We start from the raw sequence: 25,956 nt of genomic DNA on the forward strand, positions 1-25,956 counted from the left end.
CAGAATTCAATGTGGTACTGTTCACACGTTTTTCCACATAGTTTGCACTCACAGTCTATACTTGGGTCATGGAAGTGTTTTGATTTGCAGAGTAGGTGATGAAAACCGTGAACTGCTAATCTTGTAATGACATGTCTTAATTCAAAATTAGCTTTTGTCCACGAGCGATCTATCATTGACCCTGTGCCATAGAAGTCTGGTTGGACTTCTTCTCTCTTCTCCGTCAGATTTGCTAGCAGTTTCTTTGATGCACCGGTGTTCGGTAGTGGCATACTTGTCCTGAGATCTTCTATGAGAAATGATTCCCTTGCGAGGAGATATACAAGTCTAGATCGTGTCGTTTTTGATACACCTATCACCTTCTTTATATAGTTCGCTTTCACCTTTTCCAAGGTTGATAAGTTCCTCATTGTTAAATGTGTCCAGATAATTTCAATGCCATAAGTCATTATTGAAAGAATTTTTACTCTGAATAGCAACATTGCTGACTCCAGACTAAGTGATCTAATGTCTTTTATTTCATGCATTGCCATCATTGCTTGAGTTGCCTTTTCTGTGACATGTTTTGTGAAACAATATGCGCTCGATTGCAGGGTGATGCCTAAATATTTGAAGTCTGATACTCTCACGACATAAAATACTAAGGTAGAGCGTATAGCACGACCAGGGATTGTACCAAGAAAACAAGAATAATAGGTACCAGATAACTTACCGTGCAATCCCAATAGAAAGGTCGTCGCAATGTGTAGAAGCAACAGGGCCAAGAGGCCAGGCGAATCAATTAAACAAATAAAATTAGCTAAAGGCTGGAATAATAACTACTGAATAAATTTGAAGAAAAGAAAACTTTAATTAACAAAATCTTCTAAAGAAAAATAACCGACCTCTCAAACTACAATTGATTTAAAATTTAAAAGTTGCAACTGGATCAATTAAAAGGGAAAATTAACTGAAAATTAAACCATCAAGGTCGATGCATTAATTAAAGAGAATCAAATGACAATTAAAATCTATAAATTCACAGTTACAGTCTTGAAGGTGAAAACTTCTCCAATGACAATCTCGGTCATACCCTACCAACCCATATACTTCAGTAATCTTCAAGAAATAACCCAAATGAAGGTACATGATCCACAAGAAGGATAACAAAGAAAACATTACATCAGAGACCGAAACTTAAATCACTTGAATATCACCAAACAGCAACCGGTCCACCACAAGGCGACCAAATCAAGACCATTACATCACACGGTTCTAGCCGTCAATAATCAACAACGATCCTCGCCTGTCACAGGCAGCAGGACAACGCCCACCCACGTGTGCATTCTATTACATCGTACAGAAACAAAACAGAGTCACCGTAATTCAAAATGGCTACGCCAGTACCGAGTAGCCCAAAGAAAAGTTTTCATCTTAACAATATTCCAACATTACCTAACACCCTCGAATAGGTTTGAAAAATTTAGTAATCAATAATTATTATTATTATTAAAAGGGAAATAAGAAAGATGAATTAGGTTACACCGATACTACATACATATTTACCAGTGAGGAGCTCCCCAAATATAAAATCTTGTTTCATGCGCATGAAACCTTAAGTGACAGAACCAAAAGTTAAAATTAATATCATAGTTACCATCGAACCTTGAAACCCCAAACCTAGATTGAATTTTACAAGCTCATAACAAGACCAGTAGGAAAAGTCCTTCACTTTAAATACTCAAACCAAAGTCCGAAACATCAAATATTCCATTTCTCAGATATCATAGCCATAATTTTTCTCCATGTCTTCAAACGTCATTATTAGTAGTTTCTTCGGCGATATCAACCCAGTTTCAGAAGTACATATGAATCTACTTACGAGGTCGGCTAGTTAGAAGTGAATAATCTTTTCAAATGACAAACCAAACTACGAGCCTAAGGCTCAGGTGGAAATCCTTTAACCCGGATCAAAATTCACCAACATCTTCTTTCTTGAATAATTAACTTGTCGTTAAACCACAACCAAGAGCTTAGCTTCAGAGCGTCTCTTCAATTCAGTCCCAAGAATTAAAAAAACAAAAACGCTCAGACATCATTGTCGAGCACGGTGCCTCGCCAGGTAAACTTCACGTTTCACAGACAGATCGCAGCACACACTAGCCACCTCGTGTTTCTATAACCAAGTCCACCGCAAGATGGCTCCCCATGCGTAAATCCGAGAAGGGACCATGGTATCTCGAACACTGAATTCGTGGACACGCACACCATAATATTAAACAATATAAATGGAATCCAATATATGTAGTTCTAAGGTAATGGAGTAATACAACTCCATTACAGCCTCCCCCTCGAAAAGATCTACAAGGGGTGGGGCATGACGAGCAGGCCCGATGAAAATTACAATTATATATAAGAAAATTTGGTTTCCTCCAACAACCAACACTGACATGTCACGAAGCGAGTAGAGGCACATGAACACACATGCCAAACCAAGTCCTACAGCTCGCCCACAGTTCGTTAAGATTCCTTTAAGTTCTTTTTTTTTCATATTACAATCTTCCTTGAAATGTTCACTTAATTCCGAATCGATTGACCTAATACGAGTAGTACACGAGTACTCAAGTTCGTTGTAACACAATTAAACCTCAGGAACACACTACGCTGAGAAGACTGGTCTTACAATAATTTTAAGAGTAGCATAAAAATTCTCTGGAACTTGTTTTGGGGTTTTCTCATACGTAGGAAAAGGCATGACTTTCTGAATGGTAAGGTATTAACACATTAAGTAATAAGATTAAATACAAGGAGAAGAAAAGAAAAGATAAAATAAGATAACCAGGAAACACAAACATTTTCAAGACATAAGTCAGTGCACCGAATTCTACATAATCCTTAAGTGACGTTTCCACACTAATCTCCTTATCATCAGTTTCCTTTACCATAGAGGCATGAACTCCAGATCAAGGAATATTACATAAATAACTAGACAACACACAATCAATAATCATGCCAACAGCAAGAATAAGGAGGAAATAACATTACAATACAGTTAAATTTAACACACATATACATCTCCGTGAAATCAAGGGCCAGCAAACAAGTAGAATTACATAGTCCCCCACCAAAATTTCTTTTAAAATCATATCTAGTTCAGAAATGAACAATTACTCAACACTTACTCAGGATCAACTTCCATACCCCAGTACACATAATCTCATTCCAAAGAGAAGCTGAATGACTAGAACAAGAATCAATAGAAGGACACGGAACAAACATGCTTAGTATAGAAAAATAAACTAGAGTAGAAGATATCAATGTTCAGAGCCATGGTAAAAGGTTAATTACAGTTGGAGACATATGTATAATTCAGATGTAGGGTACGCGTAAGGTGGGTCATCAACAACCGAACTAGCAGCGATTACCAGACAATTAACATACAATATGAACACCTACACCGGGACAGAAAATGACCAGGAGAAAGACGGGAGACAACACTATTCTGAAATCACATACTCCTTCTACAAGCCCCCATATGCAGGTAGAGGATCGATGACTGCAGTACCGACTGCACGAACCGAATGATCCCATACTCATTCTTCTTCATGACAGAACGATAATTTACTATACCAACGACATCATTCAGATGTAACTCCCATTATAAAAGGCCTTAGATAGGCAGGTTACTTAAAATGAACGTTTAAATCCACAAGCATAAGCAAGATGACCACAGGTGAACAAGACATGGCAGAGAATATAAGAAGTTGAAACACAAGTCAGGTGACAGACCCGAAATAAACACATAGTTAAGAATTTTTCCCAAAATGAGTTGTAGATACATAAAATGAGTTTTCACCAAATCCACGCTTGACACCAAGAGAAAAATAAAAAGGCAAAGTACAACCTCCTCAAGGTGTCCATACTACAACAACCCACATAATAAGTAACTCAAATAACAACAATACATCACCACTCAAATGACCACCAGTGCCGATGTGTCAGCCACGAAGGTAAAGGACATACAAATCCTCGACAGCATCTCACAAATCACAGAGTGCCCACCCAATATCATCACAACAACCGCAATAACCATCATGACTTCAGAGGAACACAGTCACCTCTCAACGAAACCATAATGCCACCCAAATATAATTCCCAAAATCAAACCCATAATACCAAAACTTCACCAATACACAAGGATCAGAAACCATACCCAAAGGTCAAAAGGAGGTACACTCCTTAGGTCATGAATCCTTTAACTATCTCAACATCACTCCACACTAACGGACGGAAGAAGTAAAACTCTAAGTACATTACATGAACCTACAACTCAAATTAAACAACATTTTCAATAAAACAAGTCGCAATTTCCCCCAAAACACCTTAGAAAATGATGATAACGGCGATGAATAGGCAGGGTACCAGAGCACCTTACAACGTGAAGTCCACCCGGATATACAATACTTCAACAGGAAGAAATCACTCAACACAACTATCCTTACACTTCCCCTTTTGAAGATGGCAAGAACACCTAACAGTAGACTATACCACCCATAACCCCAACCAGGTTTCCACGAGCAGAAAACAACTTTTAAACACTAGAACATCATTTACAGCCCAGAACATAAAATAATTTTTCAACTAACACAGATTCAACTCTCCTCCACAACTACATCACCTAGTTGAATAAGAATAAGGACAAGAAATCAATCCACAATTAATAATTATGTTTCATGTAACCTAGAACAAGATATCAAACAAGTAAAATCCAAGATAGAAATGGTAAACAATTCATAGCGAGGCAAAATAGGCACGATCAGTTGGAGACCACTAGTACTAATAGATGAAGAGAGCTCAATAAGTTTGTCATCACAACAGATCAACAATTAACGCCAAGCTATCAAACATCAGATCAAACAGGATAGAAATAGGGATAGCAGAAACTCAGGAGGGAACACAGTCTGGAATCAGGTAACTAGCCTACTTCACAGAAACACTGATACAATTCATCCCACCATGGAACATCCAACCAATTTAAAAAAAGGCAAATTAAATCCTCCGATTAGAAGAACCAACAGGGAAATAACGAGCAAGGACCCAAACTACATATACCACAGTTGTCCTTTGCAGAACCTCGGCGTTACCCGGTCTATAAATAGGTGATGTCAAGATCACACTGTCGCTCCCCAGCAAAACAGGTACCTCCCCCAATATTCCCCAGGGGACGAGGTAAATAAAATATAAGTAGCGGAATAGAAGTCAAGTCGATGGAAATGCCCAAGAGTCCTTGAAGAAGACAGTTACACCGCAAATGGCCCCCATAAACCATCATTAGTAGGATTCCAGTACCGGCTAGAGGATTTGTTATTTAGTCCCATACCTAAGTATCAAATCCAATAACACGGCAAGATGACAACAACCATGTCAACAGACATTATAAGAACCACTGAGAGAAAATGCCTTTGAGTGGCAGGTAAACATAACATGGGCTTTACAGAAAAAGGTTAAACACTAGAGGACGTCGGATCAACAGCCAATGCATGAAGAGAGGAAGGAAGGAACCAGATCACATGACTTAGGTACCTAATTACCACGTGGGTGCACAATAACAACAATGCAAGATACAGTCAGGCATGAGAAACATCAAACACCAAATAAGGTTTACCCCAGGATGAAATCAAAACAGAAATTAATAAAATGCCGGCTAAATTAATCAATACACAACAAAACAAATTACGATTAGAGAAACTTGAAGTGTCCCAGACACCTGGTAAATATCTCACAACCAATCGACACCTTCCAATAAGTAAGTGGGCTTCAACACATCAGAAATAGCAGAACACATGCAAGCAATAATTAAGACAGGGACAACCAGTAAAAACACTAAAGTTTAGGTACGAGACCAACAAGTCATCCCAATCAAATACTGATCCACATGACTCAACCAAGATGGTAATTGCCCAATAAACAGTTGACATAAGGAATAAAACCAAACATTAACCAGGTCAGTAACGATAGAGTCATACAAGGTAAATGGTATTCATATCCAATTCCACACGAGGGCGAAAACATATCACTAATTAATTGTGACATAACCCAGACCTGATGACACAAGAGTGGATGCATATAACGGCACACATCAAGCTCACTACACATTAGAAGTTGGCAAATTAAACCAAATTTAAGAAATCGGAATAATAAGTCAGATAATGTTAATTAATTTCAAATTAAAAACACACCAAAGCGCACAGCTACATCACAGATTAAATAAATTTTCAAGAAACTATGATGTGCACACCCCATCATCAAATATCAACAATCAAGGTACAGTTACCGACATGAAAATAACAGTGGTTAGTAAAATGTAATAAGGCCAAATAAATATATACTATCATCAATGTCAAGGCAACAGACCTCAGCTAATAATAATGAAAGAGCGCAACACATCACAGCACACCATTCCACACCTAACGTTTTACACAAGTAAATAGAGATAGAAGGCCATGCTCAGAGGTTAGGTTGACTATTTTCTCAGGAGCTCCTTTGATCCCTAAGCCTACCCCTTATTCGATGAAGAAGAGATGATACGATGAATAGTAAAATTATTAGCCCTACAGAAAAGACCTTTACATCCTTAAAGAGATCTTTAATAGAGTTTGGGGCCGAACATGACCTAACCAACAAATTCTCTAGCACAGGACTTAGCCCACAGCAATGAGATGAGCACGGATTAGTTACGTTTTGGGGAGAAATATTCTCATTAGCTTGACCAAGGCAATTACTTTCATTATTCTCAATTTCATCACTCAACGACAATTGACCAACCCTTTTGGTACTAATCATTAAATCAAGTTCCACAGAAATGTTGATGACAGAAGTCAACAAGGAAGTACACTGGGAAATCAACTCTCCTTCAGGCCCAAGGGAAATTAAATCCTGAACCCTGTTGATAAGGTGATTAGTTCGAGCCTTTAGCCTTCTCAACTGATAGTCAGATGGATTGCATTCTTTAAGCTGATTTAAAAAGACTAACAATTCACTAACTGAAACTGAAAGGTAATTCACTGACTCACCGACTTGGATGTTCATGTCACCTGGTTTTACAGCAGAATCCAGGGAAGCCTGAAGCAAGGCAACGTCACCCTCCATGGAACCGGTTGATACCAAGCCGCGGACTTGCAGTTCGTACTGCAGCTCCCCTTTTCGTAACATTCGCGGCAACAACACAGCACGTGCAGGCATAATGATATGAAACAGAAAACACAGAAGTTACCACCCAACGTAAGTCTGCCTTTCCCTTCACAACCTTGAATTTTTGTCTCAATCTCCTTATTATTCCAGCCAATAGACCATTGTGACTTGGCTAAATTAGCCAATAATTCACAAGAAATATGAAAAGAAAAGGTGATACACCAGGTATCAATTAGTAGTTCAGTAAATTACACGTGCTCAGATACTAAGCACAAATAACGAGAATAACAGAACGTAGTTGCTATGGCAACCACGCAATCTGTTACCAAATACACTCTCACGACATAAAATACTAAGGTAGAGCGTATAGCACGACCAGGGATTGTACCAAGAAAACAAGAATAATAGGTACCAGATAACTTACCGTGCAATCCCAATAGAAAGGTCGTCGCAGTGTGTAGAAGCAACAGGGCCAAGAGGCCAGGCGAATCAATTAAACAAATAAAATTAGCTAAAGGCTGGAATAATAACTACTGAATAAATTTGAAGAAAAGAAAACTTTAATTAACAAAATCTTCTAAAGAAAAATAACCGACCTCTCAAACTACAATTGATTTAAAATTTAAAAGTTGCAACTGGATCAATTTAAAGGGAAAATTAACTGAAAATTAAACCATCAAGGTCGATGCATTAATTAAAGAGAATCAAATGACAATTAAAATCTATAAATTCACAGTTACAGTCTTGAAGGTGAAAACTTCTCCAATGACAATCTCGGTCATACCCTACCAACCCATATACTTCAGTAATCTTCAAGAAATAACCCAAATGAAGGTACATGATCCACAAGAAGGATAACAAAGAGAACATTACATCAAAGACCGAAACTTAAATCACTTGAATATCACCAAACAGCAACCGGTCCACCACAAGGCGACCAAATCAAGACCATTACATCACACGGTTCTAGCCGTCAATAATCAACAACGATCCTCGCCTGTCACAGGCAGCAGGACAACGCCCACCCACGTGTGCATTCTATTACATCGTACAGAAACAAAACAGAGTCACCGTAATTCAAAATGGCTACGCCAGTACCGAGTAGCCCAAAGAAAAGTTTTCATCTTAACAATATTCCAACATTACCTAACACCCTCGAATAGGTTTGAAAAATTTAGTAATCAATAATTATTATTATTATTAAAAGGGAAATAAGAAAAATGAATTAGGTTACACCGATACTACATACATATTTACCAGTGAGGAGCTCCCCAAATATAAAATCTTGTTTCATGCGCATGAAACCTTAAGTGACAGAACCAAAAGTTAAAATTAATATCATAGTTACCATCGAACCTTGAAACCCCAAACCTAGATTGAATTTTACAAGCTCATAACAAGACCAGTAGGAAAAGTCCTTCACTTTAAATACTCAAACCAAAGTCCGAAACATCAAATATTCCATTTCTCAGATATCATAGCCATAATTTTTCTCCATGTCTTCAAACGTCATTATTAGTAGTTTCTTCGGCGATATCAACCCAGTTTCAGAAGTACATATGAATCTACTTACGAGGTCGGCTAGTTAGAAGTGAATAATCTTTTCAAATGACAAACCAAACTACGAGCCTAAGGCTCAGGTGGAAATCCTTTAACCCGGATCAAAATTCACCAACATCTTCTTTCTTGAATAATTAACTTGTCGTTAAACCACAACCAAGACCTTAGCTTCAGAGCGTCTCTTCAATTCAGTCCCAAGAATTAAAAAAACAAAAACGCTCAGACATCATTGTCGAGCACGGTGCCTCGCCAGGTAAACTTCACGTTTCACAGACAGATCGCAGCACACACTAGCCACCTCGTGTTTCTATAACCAAGTCCACCGCAAGATGGCTCCCCATGCGTAAATCCGAGAAGGGACCATGGTATCTCGAACACTGAATTCGTGGACACGCACACCATAATATTAAACAATATAAATGGAATCCAATATATGTAGTTCTAAGGTAATGGAGTAATACAACTCCATTACAATACTATCTTTAATTTTTTATCCCGAATGAAGGTCTCTGCTGAGGCGGGTACTCTCCCTCCTTTCCTGAACACCATGGTGTCTGTTTTTGAGATGTTTATGAACAGCTTGTTTTCGGAGCACCAGTTTTGGACGTCATTTACAGTTTCCTGTAATTTTGTTATGTCTCTTGAGCCAATTACAATATCATCGGCATACGCGCAAGAAAATACTCCCTCCTTTTGGGTAATTCTTAGGATATCTGCGGTTGCAACTACTGTATAAACAGCAAAGGACTCAGTGGGTCACCCTGTAGGACCACGTTTGATTGAGCTATTGGATCTGATAGAGTGAGGTTATCCGAAACTCGTACTTCGTTCCATTGCAGTATTGATGTGATGATAGGTCCATATGTTGTTCGTGCCTAGCATCTCCTTAAGCTTGTCTATCACTAGCTTCCTGTTTATCAGGTCAAAAGCTTTAGTAAAATCTATGAAGATGGTGTAATATTTTCCGTTGTCTTCTAAGGCATCCCAGATTTGGTTTAACAGGAGTTCAATAGCGTTTAGGGTAGATCGTCCCTTCCTAAAACCAAATTGGTTCTCTGGCAGATGCTCATTTATTTCCTCATTTATTTTTTCTGTTATAATTTTGGTGAATATTTTGAAGGGGCAGTTTTCCAGTGCTATGCCTCTGTACTTATTGGGATCTCTTGGGTCTCCTTTGCCTTTATATAGAACTTTTACAATTGACTTTCTCCACTGGTCGGGAATGGAAGCAGTTTCTATACATTTGTTATATAATTTTGTCCATATAGGGGCTAGCAGGTGTGCAGTGTCTTTTACATATTCATTATAGATCCCGTCCGGACCTGCGGCTTTCTTGTTTTTGGTGCTGTCTATAGCGGTTCTAGTTTCCTCTATGGTCAGGGGTACCCAGTCTAATTGTATATGTGGAGTAGTGGTATGTAGATCTTTTCTGGGGTGCGCTGGACCTTCGATGTTGAGAATCTTACTAAAGTGCGATTCCCAGATTTCCATGTCTATGTAGTGCGTCTGTTGTTGTTTCTTTGGGCGTAGGGCTATGAACGGATTTTTCTTGGCTTCCTCAGCTAGCTGCTTGCTCTCCGATTCTAAGTAGGCGCGTTTCTTTTCTTTCAGTGTTCTTTTGTAGAGTTTCCTCTTCTCATTGTATATGTATATTAGACTTTGATTATTCAAGTTCTGCCTTAATTGTTGCAATTTGTCTAGGGTCTCCCTCCTCAGCCTATAGCACTCACTATCAAACCATATCTTTGTTCTTCTTGTGGCCCGCGGAATGGCGGCCTTCTGTAGGATTTCTTCTATTATTCCTGTTGCATCATCCAATTTTGAATTATCTATTAATGTGTCTAGATGTGTAGTTGAATCTAGCATTTCTTTAACTTTCTCAACATCTATTTTCCTTGAAAGGGGGTGAATTGACTTTTTCTGTAGTTTTTCCCACTCCCCTTGGATACGTATTTCAATTGGTAAGTGTTTCCTAATCACGGCTTGGTTTGTTGTCCATATTGTAGTCATGATGCCTGTTATTGGTCCTTTCGTAAGTGCAATATCTATTGTGCTCTTTCCATTATGTGAGATGTATGTAGGGATAGTGGGGTTGTTTAGCAGGATGAAGCCTTCTTCTTCCAGTTTCTCGAGGACTAGCTTTGCTTTGTAATTCGGAATGTCCAGTCTGCAGTTAAGGTCACCTGCTATAATTATTGGTTTATCTTGCTTGCTCTGAGTGATCATTTGGCCTAGCTCGTCCATTATGTCGATAGCTGTTATGTTCGGTTGGAAGTAAGCGGCTATAATTACGAGACCGCCTATTTCCAGTAGTAGGGTATGGTTCTGTTGCCTTGTTGATAATATTGGGGTTAGGTGTGGTTTTATGAGGATAGTTATCCCCCCAGAAGGTCTTCCTTTTTCTCCCTGTTTAGCTGTAAGATGAAAACCATAGAAGTCTGGGTGTTGCCAGTCGTCAGTGACGAATGTTTCCAATAAAATTGCTATATCGTACCCTAATAGAAAGTTTTCCGGGCTCATATTCATTGCACCTTTTAGCCCTTCTATATTCCACATCATGATTCTTAGACTTCTTGAAGCGTCTTTTAAGTTTTGGTTTCTTCCTTCAACTATTTTATTTTCCGAATTATTCGAAGGAGCGTCCATTGTCTCGCATGGGGCGAAAGGATCGAAATTGAAAACGTTTGATTGTAATCCCTTTCGGCCAGAATTCCTCTTCATATACCCTGTACATTAGATCAAATGGAATCCCCACTTTGAAAGCTTTCGTGTCGTAATTGGTTATTATTTCTTCACACGTAACGTCGTCTTTGATTCCTCTGTTTTCTAGGTATTTCTTTATGACATCGGAGGTTGTGTGCGGGCTCAAACGCCCCATAAAGAGCCAAGCTTTCTTCTTTGCCGCTTGCAATTCTTCAACTCTTGGACCTGTGCTTATCATTGCGTATTGCTGTCTAGTTTGCTGTCTACTTGATTTGCTGGCAACTTGCTCCGGAAAATTGGCATATTCCAGGTCTGGAGTTTTTACCTGCACCAACTCATATTCCTTTCTCGGCGGTGTTTCTGCTTGTGCTTCGTTAGGACGGCGGATTTGCATATTTCTCCTTCGTGGAGGTGTTGGTCTAGGCTTCCATGTCATCTGAGTATTATACTTGTCTATCCCGCTGTTGTCTGAGGTTTTGTGTACAAGACTATCTTCGTCCATTTTCTGCATTCTTCTTTTCCCACCATTCTTCCACGTGTTATCGCGATCGCCATTCCCTTTCTCTCCAGTCTATTCCATAACATCTCTGGAAACAAACAAAGATGGCTATCATGAACACATCTTTATACTTAATATGTGCAATTATTACCAATATTACCGACAAAATCACTAAGAATGCCACATTTCGGGACCTAATAATATTCAAAATGGAGTCCTAAACACAAGTGAGTAATTTTCAATGCAATGTTATCATTATTTCCAGTCCCCTACTTCTTTACCGGAGCCGTCCAACAATCTGTAGTAAGGCAGACACTTTCAGTAGATAACAGCTGTTGTGAGACAGCATTGAAACATTGCACATACGCTGCTGGTAGGTAACTAGAAGATAGGAGTTTCCTGGTGGGGAGTTCATATGAAGAATTTAATGCCTTCACAAATTCTCTAAACCCACGGTCTTCCACTATAGAGAAAGGTTGAAAATCCAGCGCAAACAGCTTCATTAAGTGGTGATTGAGCCTTTTCTGAACAGAATGACTGATTTTCTTTGTCAAAAAACTTGATATATATGACTGGTGGGATGAACTGCTGGTGTTTGTTGCTGTAGTATTAAGCCCTGAAGAAGAGTTGACACTTGAAGTGGGTACTGAAGTTGAAGGAATGTGAAGATCTTGATTATGGGATAGGAAAGAAGACACAGGAGGTTGCTGAGGATTGCTTTGATTTTCTGAATTGTCAGGTAAGTGGGAAGGTGGCCCTGAAGCAGTACTTTTTCTTGAAATGGGAGCAGAAACTTGAGGATTATCCACATTGACTATTTCACTGTAAAAATGTTCACCTGATTTTGATATTATCACTGTAGGATGTTTTCTCCTTAGATGTGTTTTTAAGTTTGTTATTGATGATTTATACGACAGCTTCTGGCTACAGATATCACATTGTGCCACATGGTCACTGTCCCTTACCTCTGTAAAAAATGACCATAATGGGCTGGTTTTATTCCTCTTGGCCCCGACATTCATTTTCAAATACTATAATTTATTAGTGCTAAACAAAATGCGTTCACGAATAAGTTAATGAACCAAAATAAAACACACTTAAAATTTACACTGCACTCACAAGTCAGCCATATCCTGATTTTCACTCTGTATAACTCAAAATTACAGGAGCGTACACCTGCGCGTGTTGCATACAGAATTCGCGGGAAGTAAATATCATGAATTTGCAATTTCAGCCAATTTTGAACTATATGGCGATTTCCCACATGATCAGGTAACAGAATATCATTTCTCTCTATTATTGCATTTCAATACAGAATTCGTTAATACTGGAACAAAGGTAACGATTAAGCGTATATAATTGCCAGTGGATTGTTTCCTTTTTGTTCTTTACTACGCTCAGGCGTCAATTAAATCGTATTAACTTCGAGTATTTAAAATTCGCGGTTTAAGGATTGTGAGCCTTTTAAATCGCTCTCGGCCCCGGGCTTGTGCATCTGTTTCATTGGTGTTCTGCCAGATGGCACTGACGATCTCGTTGGGCACGCAGACCGGCCAGTAGTTATAGCAAATACAGTATTTCGTTCAGCGCCATTAGCGAAGTAGCAACAGAGAACAGAACAGTTTCAGATTCAGTGGTCGTAACAGAGTGTTTTGTGAAACAGCTACATTCCGAAACGGTTTCGATACCGGGTCACGCAGAGCGAGCGACGAATAGTTCGATTAGCGAGGTAGCAACAGAACAGTTTCAGAAGCAGTGGTTGGGAAATCAACGCCCAAAGACAACATAACATTACACCAAAAGCCATTACAAAAGGTACGAAATTACAAATATTTTGGAATAACACTACAGACAACGGCGGCGTCCTTTGGTATGCATATTCAAGAAAGAACGGCAGCAGCAATCAGTGCCTCATACAGCATCCAAAACATTTCAAACCTTTCAATCAGCACGGCGATGAGACTTTTCAAGACGACAGTAGCGCCAGTGATAACATATGGAATTGAGATCGTGTGGGAAAAGCTGAAGATCGGAGACCTGATGAGAATAGGAAGAATAAAAGCAATGTTCATGAAGAGGATTACCCGAGTCGGAAAGACAGCGCCATCCCGGATGGTATACGAAATGCTGCGGGAGACGTATTTCATAGAAGACATACGATTACAGTTCTACCTACAATCAACGGAAGCAAGCAGGGCACTAGTAAACATCAGGGAAAGGAAGAAAAGTGAAATCGACCTCGACTTCTACGCCTCACCAGCGATGACGGACGATAGATGGACTAGAGAGTGCAACACACAGCGCCACGTGATAACACGACTCTCCATACATGGGTTTTACCACAAGGTATGCGTAAACCAGAAGTTCCATGAGCCAGACGAAGATTGTAAGTGCATTTTGTGTGGACAGAAGTGTAGTAGATATCACATCATAACATGCACGAAAAGAACCAGGAAAATTACAGACTATAGCAAAGACTAAAATGTGAAATTTATTTAATGCTCAAACTTGAGTGTACATTTCTCTATTAATTAAGAAGCAGTGGTTGTAACAGGATGTTTTGTGAAACAGCTACATTTCGAAACGGTTTCAATACCGAAACAGTTTCAAAATAGCTGTTGCGTTTAATCTGTCCCATCTCTACTGCGAGTAACGTCACGTGTCGGGGACTAGATATGGAGCTGTAGTTCTTTTAGTCCCAACCGACCAACGAGAGGCTTGTATACGATTTGAACGGGACGTGATGGGACTAGGAGTAGGAGTTGGAATAAGACTAACCAGAAGTTTGTCCCGGGACTCTTCTACAGGAGTGCACGGAGAGACCTTTCTAGTGAAATATAAATTTGCTTGTGTAGATTGATTGTATTATGTGATACCAGTTGCGAATCCATAAAACTTGGCGTATGTTTCTGTAAGTGTCGACATAATCTTTTACATTTTCGTGTCGCGAGACTAGCTACGGAGCTGTAGTTCTTTTAGTCCCAACAGACCAATGAGAGTCTTGTATGCGATTTGAGCGGGACTTGATGAGACTAGGAGCAGGAGTTAGAGTAAGACTAAAGGACTACGCTACCATATTGCACTCCCACACAATGATGTATGGACAATTTGTCAGAAATTTCTCCGAGAAAAGTGGAACGAACATTGGCGTCAATCTGCACAATTTAAAGGTACACATTTCTACAATATTCAAAATAACATTGCTATTAAACCATGGTTCGCAAAAGACAAGTACACTCGACGTCATATCACTACTCTAGTCAGACTTCGCTTGAATCATGCCTGTACACCGGAACATCTGTATCGTTTAAAGATTAAGGAAAACAACTTGTGTAATTGTGGTCACTATGTCGGCACTATAAATCATATTTTGTTTCAATGTGAGAAATATCCCCGACAGCAACAACATCTCATTTCCACTTTACTATCACTCGGATTTCAACTTCCTCTCACTATTTCTTGTTTAGTATACCATCCGACAGTTCGCTTAGCTGAGTTACTGACTAACTTTTTTCACGCATGTAATATTCTGATTTAATCTGTACGATCCTGCCTCCCTTATTTGTGATCTGGTCATGTATGTCTATAGTAGTAAATCGCCGTGATAGATCACACTGGCGTGAAGATGTAGAACCCTGTGTCCCCGTGCTAAATCCCTGCAACCTAACACATGTCAACTTGTTCTGTTGTACATATCTGTAGTATTAGACGCCTCGAATATTCCTCATGTCTCTTTCCTACACAACCTCTCCCAATCCACTAGTGTGTACTTCCGTTTCCCACTACCCTCAAATCTATCCCTTTTTATAACAGACACTTTGATTGGTGAAGTTTAAAACAACCCAGTGACTGGACGTAGTGCGCTGCGCAGAGTCCAAGAACAAACAAAGAAGAAGAAGAAGAAGAAGAAGAGTGCATTCCGAGCGCGCTTCGCATAGTGTGTCGCGTGTAGAGTGAAATGCTATGCATAGCGCAAGGCGTGATTGCTGTTCATACCGAAAACTCTACGCCGTGCTCTCAGCTTGGTTTGGTGCCAGGCGTTTTAGGGTGGTCACAATCTAATGCCGTTATCGAAGTACACTAGAAACAGTTTACTGATGGATAACAGTTAACTAAAACTGAAAATTAGGAAAAAGAATCGAAAGTGGGTTAATGAATTTAATGAAGACCGAATTACGGTACTTTCAGAGAATTCCATCGTTTGCACAGATGCAAGACTTTATCGCGATAAATTTTATGATTGCTTAAGAATGACAAAAAATACCTTTGACCTTCCAAACCCTGCAACTCAAATGTGGCGTCAAGTAGCAGAGAAGGATTAGGAGAAATTCTATTTTCCGAATTATCTAAGAGCACCGTGCAGCAAACACGTGGAAATTAAATTTCCGGCTAAATCACGCTCTTTATATAATAATTATAAATAGTATTTTGCAATATTGTTACAGTTAGCATATGCAATTAATCATCGTAACAAAAGTGAAGTAAATGTGTGACAAATGTAATTAATAAACAGAAATATTTACTTCCAAGCCCACTACTAGCCTGCAGAGTGCTATTCTTCATGTTACCACCCTCCATTGGCAAAATTATAAACCGATATGACAGAGTCTGGGAGATTCTATGCACTTTGTCACAAAGTGTCCGGCTACATGGCTAAATGGTTCCTTCGGTCACAGAGTCCCGCGTTCGATTCCCGGCAGAGTCGGGAATTGTAATCATAATTAGTAAATTGCATTGGTACGGGGGCTGGGTGTATTTATAATAATTTCATCCTCATCATGATGCAGGTCATCTACGGGTGTCAATTCAAACGACCTGCACCTGGCAAGCCGAACTTCTCCTCGCACACTTCCGACACTAAAATCCATACACAATTTCATCCTGTCACAATGTTAAGCTCAGTAAAGTGTGACAGTAGAAGTAATATTACTGTATGTGTTTACTGTAGGAATGCGATAAAACTGTTGTAGATACTTAAGTCCACTTATTTTGCAAAACAGTTACATTCTTATAGTTTTTGTGTCTTGGTTTCCATATTTCTTCTCTTTGAAACACTGCATGAATAATTTATTCTTCCATAGATTCAGAACCAGCTAGGTAACGCTAAGCAATTAACCAACACTGCGCGTTGTCTGGCGCTTCGCTTAGCTGTAAGATAGGCGTTCAGCGCAGCAGAGCGCGGGCGGTGTGAACACTTGGATTACGAACAAAGCACTGGTTATGCTTCACGTGACGCTTAGCGTTAAGCAACACGCGACACACTATGCGAAGCGCGCTCGGTGTGCACGCGGCCTAACCATAAGGTTGGCTCGGGGCTCACAGGAGTGCGCGGAGAGAAGTTTCTAGTAAAATGTAAAATTTATATAAGTATTGACACTTTTTTTTTTTACATTTTTGTGTTCGTGATGTAAAGTACTCAAAGTTAAAATAGGCATAATTCAAACGCACGTTATGCGAAATTTAGAGGGTTTTGAAACCATAGCCCAAGTTTCATAATCAAAATATTAATAATGTGGAATCACAGAACTCACAGCTTATCACCGACCGGTGTAGCATGCTTGCTTGCTTGTAACCCGGACTCGGGAGGCGCTGTGGGTTCGAATCTCTCCATCGGCTGTTCTTTAAAGGGTTTTCCGTAGTTTTCCATTTCCCTCCACGAACATGCTAGAAAAGTACCTTCTTCAAAAGCCATGGTTGATTCCTTCCAAATGCTTTTCCAAACCAACCCCAAACCCCATGGCACTACAGCCCTTGAAGGGCCTTGGCCTACCAAGCGACCGCTGCTCAGCCCGAAGATTACGAGGTGTCATGTGGTCAGCACGACGAATCCTCTCGGCCGTTATTCTTGGCTTTCGAGACCGGGGCCGCTATCTCACCGTCAGATAGCTCCTCAATTCTAACCACGTAGCCTGAGTGGACCTCGAACCACCCCTCAGGTGCAGGTAAAAATCCCCGACCTGGCCGAGAATCGAACCCGGGGCATACACCACGGTTTCCAAACCACCACTTAGGAAAAAAATGCCATTAAGAATGAGTGGACTCTAGAAATAGATTTTTTTTTTTTTTGCAGTTTATGGTGAAAAATAAATAAGTAGGGTCCTAACCTTCTCATACGTTTCAAAGCTTAGACCTTTATTTCTTTGTCACAGGTGAAGATGTCCAACAGAAGAAGTGCTGTGTGGCTGCATTTCAACTATGCAGAAAGTAAAGGCGTATGTCGATACTGCAAAGCAGAAATTAGTGTGAAAGGAGGAAATATTAGTAACATGTCGAGACACCTCAAGAATAAACATCCAACAATCCACAACAGTGCATACACCGGTATTACAAACAATGTTAGCGCTCAAAACCTCAACAGTGTATCATGTGACATTAACAGTGCCCCCAGTGCATCCTTTTCCCACCCATATCCACATTCCACTCATCAGCAACAACTTCTCCAGTCTCAGTCAAGTGAACCCCAGCCTGGACCCAGTACTTCCAACAAATCTGTCCAGCAATCCCAATTTCAAGAACGTATCACTAGTTTCGTCGATGTAATTAAACCACTTCCAGTGACTAAAACCAGAGCCCTGAATGAGCAGTTACTAAAATTAATTGTAAAGAGATATCATCCCTACAGTATTGTTGAAGAAGATGAATTTATCCAATTTGTACATATTCCGGGGTATAAACTGCCAACTAGGAAAACCTTAACAAGAAGCATCAGTGGCGGCTCGTTTGGGAGGCGCTAAGGCGCGCGCCCCCCACGGGGTTCCATTAAATTCGGGAATTTTAATCTTAAATGTTAACAAGGGAAATATTTTACTATAAGATTATTATCAAGGGCGCGAGTTGTACCGTGCTGCGGCGCGATGCGCTGCTGGCCCTACGCAGGAGGGCGCTCTCTCACAGCGGACCAAATACTCCCGAGTCTCGCTTGACTGGCCTTGAGGGAGCCAATCAGAGGCGCAGTAGAGATGTGCTGTTCTACGGAGATACGGCGCGTTTCTGCCGCGGCCCATCGTTGCATCCAACCTACCCGAAACATTGGTGATCTGATTTCTATTTAACAGGGGTCAGTTTATGCCATTTCTCTCCTAAAACTAGGAACTATTTTACTGAGGCACTTACCTGACTTAAATGTGCCGGTATACATTTAAAATTGTCTTGTAATTTTTAGGATTATTAACTAACGAAACGAGTAACGACTGTAACTACTGGCTCCTCTCACTTGACTCATGTTGGCCATACTCACTGGAGAGCGCGATGTTTAACTTTGTGTTGATGAATGATCTCGTGAGGTGACTGTGACAAGGTGAAATTACGAGAAAGATTGTGATTTATATGTAGGCGTAGTGTTATGTATGCACTTCGTACGGTATGATTACCGTCGAACATATTAAAGAACTAACGTTTTCTTCTCTTTCCATCGAGAAGAAAGTCGAACTGAAGGAGTGTTTTAGGCCGACACCAGACTTCTCGTTGAAAAAAACGGAGACAAAGAAAAATGAAAATAGGGCTTTCCAAAGACAAATTAGTTCTAAGAACTCGCGGATATGTGAAAGTGATATCTCAGAAACCTTTTACTGCTTTCCTAACCTGCTATTCTCCCGTTCTAGGAAAGGAATTAAATGGATCACCACAGGGGTGATATCAATAGTACCATGGACTTTGAAATGCTTGGTGAAGTCAATGTCGTGTCTTGTGTAAGTGGTCACTACAACGAAACTACTCGTAAACATAACTCTATGGTGGACAAGAACAGGCAAATATTATTATTATTATTATTATTATTATTATTATTATTATTATTATTATTATTATTATTATTATTATTATTATTTATTATTATTATTATTATTATGAATAAATGAATAATAATAATAATAATAATAATAATAATAATAATAATAATAATAATAATAATAATAATAATAATAATATATCAGTATGTATGTTCAGTCTTCAGCCCTAAGGCTGGTTGGATCCTCAACAGCTCTGCCATCAGCTGTCATAGATGGCCTAGGCATCACTGAAGAGGCTTACTAGGGAAATGAGGAGTGAGGTAGTTTCCCGTTCCTTTCCTCACTGAGCCAGAAGTTGCTGTTACATATCAGTCTGCCAAGCCCACTGAAATGCACACACCAACCGACCCTATGAGCAACATTTTCACACCATTCTTAGCAGGGACTGACTGCAGAAGGAATGGAATTACTAGCATCGCTCATAGCTCAGTCACTTTCATATTGTCAAAGCCAAGGATAAGACAGAGACAGATCAATGAAAGTAACAAAATTGCTCTAGCCCACACCAGAAGACATAGTGCACTGTAAACACTAGGTCCTGCCAGTAAAGGCATATAATAATAATAATAATAATAATAATAATAATAATAATAATAATAATAATAATAATAATAATAATGGAGTCACCAAAGATATCTACAATAAAAGATGCATATCCAAAAATGCAAAAATAAGGCATTACAACACAGTAGTGAAGCCAGAATGCCTATATGCAAGCGAATGTCTGGCATTAAACTATAATTTAGATAAGCTAGAAATACTAGAAAGGCGAATCATGAGGAAAATATTAGGCCCACAAAATACAGCAGAAGGTTGGAAATTACGAAGTAATGCTGAAATATATCAAAAAATAGAAAATATATCAGATGTAATGAGGAAAGGGAGACTTATGTTTTTAGGACATTTATATCGAATACAAGATAGTAGATTAACCAGTAAGATTTTCAGATATTTGTGGAGTAAGAAATCAACGACAAGCTGGGTCAATGAAGTAAGAAAGGATTTAGAAAAAAACAATATAACAACAGAAGAAAAAAATAATAGAGAAGGCTTTCGGGAAAAAGTATTGAAAATAGAAGGATTCCAAGGTAGGAAAGTAAAAAAGACTGGTTCAAAGTGGTCTGAAGACAGAAAGAAGAAACATAGTGAACAGATGAAAGCGTACTGGAAGAAAAGGAAAGAACAAAGAAGAAGGAATTGAAATTGGCACGTGGTCCTCTGGTGGCCCATTCGAAATAATAATAATAATAATAATAATAATAATAATAATAATAATAATAATAATCAACATCATCATAATCAAAACAATTGCATATGCATTGCACCGTATAGTGTTCGAAGTGTGTACCTTGATAACATGTTTTGAAGAACTTGAGATATTTTGTGGAATTATGAAACTAAGGTGCGCCCCCCACTGCTGATATCCACGAGCCGCCACTGAGAAGCATGATGCCCGTCATTTATTCAGAAGTTCAGGATAGAGTCAAATGTGAACTGCGTGAAGCTACTGCAGTATCTTTGACGACAGATTGCTGGAACTCCGTGGAGAATACTAATTTTCTTGCAGTAACTGCACATTCCATTGTGCAGCCATCAACTGTTTTGAAATCTTACCTATCTTGTGAATGTTTTCCAAGCCCTCATACAGCTGACAATATTAAAAATAGTAATAGTTGATTTGTGCGTGGTATGGGGTATTGAAAACAAAGTTACTTCTGTAGTCAGTGATAATGCTGCGAATATGAAAAAAGCAATTGCTGACGCAGGTTTTCGGCACTTGGGTTGTTTCGCACATACTTTGAATCTCATTGTTAGATGTGGGTTAGAAACAATTGACAGCATTCTTGTTAAAGCCAAGGCTTTAGTGCAACACTTTAAACATAGCTCTAAGGACATGGAAAAGCTTCACGAAATCCAGAACCAAATGAACATGTCTCAATTGAAATTAAAACAAGAAGTTCCCACACGATGGAATTCGACTTTCGATATGCTGGATAGGATTCTGAAGAATAAAAATTCTATTATTTCAGCAACTGCACTTTTACAATAATAGACCCTGACCTTGTTTTCACTGCCAATGAATGGACAGTGATGCAACAGGCTGTGGATGTATTAAAGGTATTTTATAATGTCACTGAAGAAGTAAGTGCTGAAAAGCGACTGGCTTTGTCTAAAACCTTGGTTCTCATTAGTATAATTAAAAAACGGCTGGAAAAACAGGCATGTAACCCAGAACTCAGATCAGAAGTTAAGGCAATGGCAGAAAAAATGATGGATGAGTTAAATAATCGTTTCAGGAGTTGGAAAAAAAATTAATTGGTTTGTCAAGCGGCATTTTTAGATCCGCGATTCAAGAACAGGGCTTTTGATACTGATGGACAGTTATTCAACGACATGAAGAAAGCAATAATCGGAAAACTAAATGCTGTTAACATTACATCTGACAGTGCTTTAACTGTGGACTCAGCGCTTCAAACATCAAAGCCACGAGAGAAAAAAAACGATTTGTGGGACGAGTATATCGCTGAGACAGCAGCCTTGAGGGGAGCATCCAATAGTACAAATTCATCAGCCAGTATCATCGAGTTTGACAAATACCTGAACGAGCCACTTTTGGAGATTGATGATGACCCGCTGCAGTGGTGGGATGGAAGAAAGAAGGTGTATCTGCGTCTGTACAGTCTTGTGCTGAAGAGGCTCTGCATTCCTGCTACATCAGTTCCTTGCGAACGAATATTCTCCAAAGCCGGCGATACAGTAACGGAAAGGAGGAAACGATTGACATCGAAAAATGTCAATCAAATTTTATTTTTGAACCATAATTCGTGATTCTGGTCGCGGACAAACATCTCAAAAATAAGTGTTTGATAGTTCATACTATGTATTTGTTTTTTACAAGTTTTACAAATTTTTTTACAAATTTTAACTTAAATTTTAACTTAATCTTTTATTTCTTTCTGATGTCAGTTCCAAAATGGGATTTAGACCTAGGCCCTATTGCGGCATACGTGTGATTTTACTTGTGGTATATTTTGTTCTATTAACGTAAGCCTGTATGATAACGTAATTAATTAATACCGTGGTTTATGATCGTATTTTGTGACTGATGGCCACATTTCAGAGTTATTGTAACATTGTTCCTGTACAGTATATATTTAAAGAAAATGCATTGAAAATCCAACCATTAATAATTTTCTTCTCAGTATCCTCATTGCTATGCCCTTTAAAATAATTTTTAAAGGTAGATTCGGCTGCTGCAGTGCGAAGCGCGAGCAGATTTAACGTACCCACATGCTGGTCACAGGCCATTGTAGGCAGCCCAGCCGCCTGGGAGCTATGTGACTAAAAGAACTAAAAGAACTAAAGGAACTAAAAGAACTGCTCCCAAAGAACTGTTCGTTTCAGGGACTGAGCAGTTCTGACACTGGTCCTTCCGGTGAACTACTCTTACCCATCTCTAGAAAGTATTCAGTCTGAGCCGGGCCCTCGGAAGGGTAGGACTTATGCCGCTGTCGAACCCTTGGAGGGCCCAGCTCCGACTGAATACTTTAGCCCTGCATTCGCAGGGGCGCGCTGTTGTACATCACGTCACTCACCGTAAGCCCACGTGACGAATACGGCAGCTCCTATTAGTAGAAACATCTCCCGATTGCTATTGGTCAATTTGAGTTTGACAACTTGGACCACGTGGGTCGACCACGTTTGTGACACTTTGCTTCACTTTGATTTGTATGCATTTATCTGTTATCTTCGTTTTCGTGTTTGAAGAAAAAGTACAAGATATTTGAGGTAAGCATCCTTATGGTTCTTGTTTTACTAATCTCCTGAGGCCAGAACATGAAAATATACCACACCAAGGCAAATGACTTTCGGATAAATTGAATCATATTCGCCTAGTCCTAAATTTGCTATTTATTTTATTTAACGTTTGAATATTGTTTGCGGGATATTCCATTCTATTTTTAAAACAAAATCCTATTAAAAGGATAGTAGGCCGCAGGAGGTTAAGTAGTTATTAAGTTGATGATTGATAGCTGCTCATGTTCCCAAACATTTCTTTTTGGCTGTCACTATTTTATTACCTTTTTGCATGGTGGTTGATATGATAGTTACATAAGTCTACTTGAAACAGACACCTTAAAATTCTGTTGATGTAATGTTATATTATTTATGATAAGCCACTATCGTTTTGAGGGTATTGAAATTAGCAGTAAAAATATAAACTGATACAGTGTCCTTTATTACTTTCTTCTATTTCCTTTCATGTCTCAGACCATGCACGAAAAGTGTCAGATCTGTGGCATTTACACAGATTGCAAAGAAGGCCAGCAACAGGGAATCTTATTTCATCATTTCCCTGTTGGTAAACCGGATATTTGCAGAGAGTGGTTGGACGTTGTGGGGGGTCGAACGCTTGCGGCAGCTTCCTCCGAAGCAGCTGAAGAACCACACTGTGTGTTCTAGGCACTTTCGCCACTCGAGCTATCCAGGACCGCTATCAAGGTTGCTGTATAAAGATGCTGTCCTGGAAAGAGGTAAGTAGTAGTAGTAGTAGTAGTCGTTATTAATTTCACAGTACTGTGACCTATCAAATTTTCCTGGGTTTCATTTCAAATTGCTCTCCAGAGGTAATGATGATAAATTCATCAGTGCCAGATGAGGGGGAACCTCGCTTCTCGTAATGAAATTTACTATAATGCCTGTCACACCTGGTCTTGCCGTACCTGTAAGTTGAAATTGGTACATCTCTTACAGGCCTAACATTTATTATTAACAGAATAGTGCAGAAATGTGCAAATTTTATAATTTTATAATTTTTATAATCCATCAGTGGCTTTACGTTAGCTGAATTGTGATGGTGAGGTATTTAAATGAGCTCGCTATCCTAACTCCCTCTTTATCTGAAAACCCTTTGCACCGTTTTTTTCCAGGTTCATTTTAAGGGAACCTGGTACACATTTTTTTATTTTCCACAATTTTTGAGCAATCACAATGAAACTGTTATGGAATATGTAGGACTATTATAGAAATAACATATCTTATTTTCAGCTAAATATCCTTATTAGTTTGAGATATGATGTACTTTGTGTTTATGATGCTCGCAAAACAGGCAACTTTCAAAAAGTTTCCTGTGGGATGGATTTTTACCTGAGAGTTTGAAAACTTCTTCCTTATAACATAAAAAAACTCACGGATGGAATTTTCGATTCACCCTATGTCGCTTAATTAACTCCTGTTTCAAGTTTGTAATTGTATTTTATGTAATTTTCCACTAATTTTCTGTTCATTTTGCCTCATAAAATGAGTATATTGTAGAAGAATGAAAAATCTATCCTACAATTTTCTTGGTAGGTCACATAGAAGCTACGTACCAACTTTGGCAAATATAGGTTTAGATTTGATCTGCATGGAACAGCGCAGGTTACAAAAAATGGTATTTTGAGTTAAATGAATTTTAGTTCTAAAACCATTAAAAGTTTTCATAATGGCCTTTCCAAATCTCTTAAAATTCACCAGCACTATAACTCCTACCCTCCTCCTTCTTCTTGGCTTCCTCCGTGTGTACCTTTAGGAGTTTCAGTTTTTCCTGGCTGTTTTCTTTTGTTGGGTGACTGACTGCTGACTGTCAAATTTTCTTCTTTCATCTCTTTGTGTGGCAAGTTTGGTGGATGCTGGTGAATATAATTCCTTACAGCCATTTTCATTTCTTGTGTTGCACTACATCCCATGTTGTATTCTGCAACTGCATTAGAAACAGCTATTCCAAGTCGTCTTGAGGACACAAAGGTCTCTTCTCATGGGTGCCCGCAGGATCTTTTCCAAGGGGGGGCACATCAACAATTTTCTTGAATATAAAAACCAATATAACGTCAGCAACATTAAATTGTTTACAGAAATTTCCAGTTACAACAGATGCTAGATGACTGTCAGTAATTTCAGTTTATGAAATAATCTGGTATGATATTAAACAATTGAACATCAACATTTTTAGAATTCCGGGGGGGGGGGGGGGCAAATGCCCCCCCTCCCTTGCGGGTGCCCATGGGCACTTTTTCCACATACATGCATGAAGACTTTCATTGGCAATTTGAGTATCCCCTTTACAACATCTAGACAGAAGTTCAGTTGATGCCAGCCTTTGGTATACAGGCAAAATTTTCAGTAGCATTGCAATTGTGAACTGAACTGACAATTTTTGTGACTTTGAGGGGTTTGTCCAGTTGCGATACTCTTATT

The 25,956-nt window shown here is 39.1% G+C and overlaps 1 long non-coding RNA gene across 1 annotated transcript in view; it reads left to right on the forward strand.

The window, feature by feature from the left end:
- Positions 1-23,206: 23,206 nt before the first annotated feature.
- LOC137501867 (uncharacterized) overlaps positions 23,207-25,956 on the forward strand; it is a 73,801-nt gene continuing 71,051 nt past the window's right edge. The window contains exons 1-2 of the long non-coding RNA XR_011018660.1: positions 23,207-23,508; positions 23,992-24,254. This is a non-coding gene — a long non-coding RNA (uncharacterized lncRNA). The remainder of the gene's footprint in view (positions 23,509-23,991; positions 24,255-25,956) is intronic.

This window comes from Anabrus simplex, chromosome 8 (genome assembly GCF_040414725.1).
Source record: "Anabrus simplex isolate iqAnaSimp1 chromosome 8, ASM4041472v1, whole genome shotgun sequence".
NCBI lineage: Eukaryota > Metazoa > Arthropoda > Insecta > Orthoptera > Tettigoniidae > Anabrus > Anabrus simplex.